Source organism: Ictalurus punctatus, chromosome 10, assembly GCF_001660625.3.
Source record: "Ictalurus punctatus breed USDA103 chromosome 10, Coco_2.0, whole genome shotgun sequence".
Taxonomy (NCBI): domain Eukaryota; kingdom Metazoa; phylum Chordata; class Actinopteri; order Siluriformes; family Ictaluridae; genus Ictalurus; species Ictalurus punctatus.
The window spans coordinates 28,798,336-28,802,500 of record NC_030425.2 but is presented as its reverse complement, the minus strand read 5'-3'; the positions used below and the strand labels follow the sequence as shown (position 1 = coordinate 28,802,500).

The 4,165-nt window shown below is 45.5% G+C and overlaps 1 protein-coding gene across 1 annotated transcript in view; it reads right to left on the bottom strand.

The window, feature by feature from the left end:
- The window catches only part of dok4 (docking protein 4), a 39,738-nt gene extending 36,357 nt beyond the window's left edge, over positions 1–3,381 (bottom strand). The window contains exon 1 of the mRNA XM_017478579.3: positions 3,131–3,381. The gene's annotated coding sequence lies outside the window, so the exon portion shown is untranslated. The remainder of the gene's footprint in view (positions 1–3,130) is intronic.
- Between the last annotated feature and the right edge of the window lie 784 nt (positions 3,382–4,165).

Here is a 4,165-nt window from a genome sequence, read left to right as displayed (position 1 = left end):
CCTGATACACTTCCTGATACACTTCCTGATACACTACCCTGGAGGCATGAAACAGTCTCACTACTGCTAAGGCAAGACGTGAGGACACACCGGAAGACATGATGTGCCCTACTTAGTCCGGTGCACTCTGACACACACACACACACACACACACACACACACACACCGTCAACAAACAGCTAATATGGAGCTGTAAGGAGGCTGGATATCTTATATTTTATGCATGTGCGTGTGTGTGTGTGTGTAAGAGAGAGAGAGAGGGAGAGAGAAAGAGAGAAAGAGAGAGAGAGAGAGAGAGAGAGAGAGAGACACAGAAACAATGAGAGGCAGAGAAACTGAGAGAGAGAGCCAGGAATACAGGAATACAGAGGAAGAGAGACAGAGAGACAGACGGATAGATAGATGGAGACGTAGAGACAGACAGAGATAGAAAGAGAAAGCCAGACATACACAAAGACAAAGAACGAGAGACAGACACAGACATACAAAACCAAAGATATAGAGAGACACAGACAGAGGGAGAGAGGGGAGAGAGACACACACAGACAGACACACAGACACAGAGGGAGAGAGAGGAGAGAGACACAGACAGACAGACAGACAGACAAACAGACAGACAGACAGACAGACAGAGCTCTGGATAAACTCACTCAGGTTTGCTAGACGCCATATCGGCAAACCAGTCTGTAATTTATGGAGGTGGAATGTAGCATTCAGTCGCGAGTGCTAATTACAGACTGTTCATCTCTCTCTCTCTCTCTCTCTCTCTCGCTCTCTCTCTCTCTCCCTTTTGTCTTTCTTATGTCTTTCTAAGCAGCTTCAGCCTACTCCCATACCGCACTATACTTGGCTTTTGATCCACACACACACACACACACACACACACACACACACACACACACACACACACACAGTTAATTGTTTTATACCCATGAATCAAAGCAGGACAGACAGAGAGAAACAAAGACAATGCAGTGGGACGTGTAATCGTAGGGAATAACACGGGGCTATTTCCATGAACAGCTCGTCTAGCTTTGCTCGTCCGTCCGTCTGTGCGCTCGTACGCCTCGATGTGTCACTCTCCCGTCTCACTCTCTCCCCGTCTCACTCTCATTAAGCACACTTCCAGCGTAGTGTGCACGCATCAAGCCTCGCACGTCTCTCCTGGAGCACTGCACGAGCGAGCGAGTCTAAAAGCCGTCACTACACTGCGTTCCTCCTTCCCCCACTCCGAGGATGAGCTTCAGCCCTGGTTCAGTTATTCCCTCAGCCAGGCGGCGTGTACGTCAACCAGGATACAACCCCACACACACACACACACACACACACACACACACAACATCACCATCACCATGCTGCAAAATGAATGCTTTTTGTTTTTTGAACTGAATGGACGTAGCGTTGTTTGTTCTCTTTGTGCCTCCTAGCAACCAGACGTTTGCGTCTCACTGAATTCAGAGAGACGCCGCATAGAGAGACCGAATCCGTCACGCAAGACGGCAAGACAGAGGACAAGTCGTCGGACAGACGAGACGAACCCCGAACAGACGAGGTAAAAGAGCGAGACCCTTCGTTATACCGTTACACCAGGCAACGAGTGACGGACGGATCACACATTTCAGAGTTGGGGTTTTTTTTTTGTTGTTGTTGTTGTTGTTGTTGTTGTTCCACGATACTCTTCACTCCGGACAACAAGAGCTGGCCAAAAATTTTTTTTCAATCCTGCCGAGATGTGCTGGAAGGAAATAACAAAAAAAAAAAGAGAGACAGAGAAAGAGAGAGAGAGAGAGAGAGAAAAGATAAATAAGAGTGAACGGACCGAGGCTAATCACCGAGCTCGGACGTTTACTTCTCCTTCCTCCGTCTCCTGCGCTGTGTTCTGTTTCTGATACCTCACACGAGCGTTTGTTGTCTAGTAAGTGACGAAGAAAAGCCGTTAACCTTGTTTATCATCCACTTAAAGGAGCTCTTTATAGACGGATAAAAGCAGACCGTCTCTCATCCCGTCGTTTATCGGACGCCAAAAAGATCTCCTCACGCGCTCAGCGACACGGCGCTCAGGACGGCTGGGGGTGAAAAGGGCAGGTGTCCTGCACGCGTAACGCCTGAAACCACACCCTAATACACCTATTTATTTATTTATTTATTTATCTATCTACGTACCTCTACTTCACTCTCAGCACATTTAATGATTTCAAATGAAATGCACTCACTTACGCAAACGAAGCAGGAAGTCATTCGGTGGGCGATGTGCTCATTTGCATATAATCAGATCGTTGTTATTTCGTGCGATTGTCATATTTAAGAAGAACGTCCACGCGCACGGCGTGTTTTTACATATAAATCTATACACATATATAAACGTGACACGGGGAGTTTAACGGCTTTAAGACGAACCTGCGAAATAATGTCGGTGTTCCTCCGTTAACAGCCGAACGTGACGCACAGGATGACGTAAACATCGACATCGACATCTCAATAACCAACAGAAAAACAGCACATCATGACGTCATCGAAAGAAATCATCATCATCATCATCATCATCATCATCACTGAACCACAAACCCAAAAAAATGTCTCCTTCGTTACGAAACGAAATCATTTATAAAATGTTCTCATGCACTATTTTTTTTATTTATTTATTTTTTAAATGTTATTTAATTATTATTATTATTTTTTATTATAAAGAAGCACCATTACGTCATGCACTGTTGTGACGTGTCAGCTGGGGAACTTTTTTTTTTTTTTTTTTTTTTTTTTTTTAAAGCATAAATAATCGAATATGCACACACACACACACACACACACACACACAAACAAACAAACAAAAGAGGTTCCTCGTGCGCGTGCACGCGGTCGGTCAGGTGTGCACGGCTAGTCTACCTGTCAGAGGTTTAAAGCTACCTGTTCCTGGTTTGATGACGTCGAGCAGAAAACACCCGAAATGTGGCTCTACGAACAAGAGCAGCAGATCATCTTCATCTTCATCTTCATCTTCAAGTTAAGTCTTCCTAACTAAAATGCGTTAGGGTATAAGATACAACACACGCGCGCGCACGCACACACACACACGCGCGCGCGCGCGCGTATGTATGTATGCACGCACGCGATTTTATTTTCTCTTCCTTACCTTGATGATGCAGATGATGAAGGTGTGGAGACGCGCTGATGAAAACCTTCTCAGAGACACAGTGTCTATGCGAGACAGACAGACAGACAGACAGACAGACAGACAGCAGGAAAGGTGTGAAGCTGTGTTTCTGGAGGCAGGTTCAGTAATCCTAATCCACACACACACACACAGCGCGCGCAGGGGAATGAAGCTCCTCTTAGATGTGAGGAACAGACCGGACTGAAGAAGCTCCGAGCAGCGCGTGCTCACACATCACACAGCGCCTCCTGACTTTACCGTAATGTTCCGAGAACACTCTCCTCCTGATCTCTAGGGGGTTCATCCGTCTCACTAATCTAACGCATGACAGCCGCATTACCCAGCTACACACTACATTCTCCTTCCTCTTCTTCTTTTTCTTCTTCTATTCTTATTAGATTACAAATCTACATTTATAAGAAGATTAAAATATATATATATTAACGACGTAACACCGCACCAGCATTGCACACAGCCTATTAAATCACTTCTAGGGATATAGACTGGGTTCCAAAAGTCTGAGACGGCGTTAAAAATCTGAAGGTTTTTAGAATTGCGAAATATTTCAAAGAAATATTCAATATCTTGAATATTTGCTACACTGAAAGGAGAAGGAAAAAAAACAACTTGCTCGGGAAAAATTTCCACACAGACGCACAAGGTTTAGTGAATTTGAACCCCGTCGTGCGCAGCGTCCACGCTTATCGGACAGGACGTCCGGGACGTCGCGATCTCGCGATCACGGACACGAACGTAAGATCAAAGCAAACTCCGTAAGATCCGGGGGCGCTTGCGATTTTATTTTTCAGAATTACATCGGACATCTGATTTCTGCGGATTTGGATTCGCCGCGTGACGCCGTCACGACGCGAGTACAGCCGAAGAGGTCCCGTTTACCGACGAGGATCGCTGCGAACAATTTCGTGCGATCGCGACTTCACCGATCCGAGTGGTTTTCTGAGACAAAATAAAAATAATTTAAAAAAAGCACACAAATCTCTGCAGGTTACATCG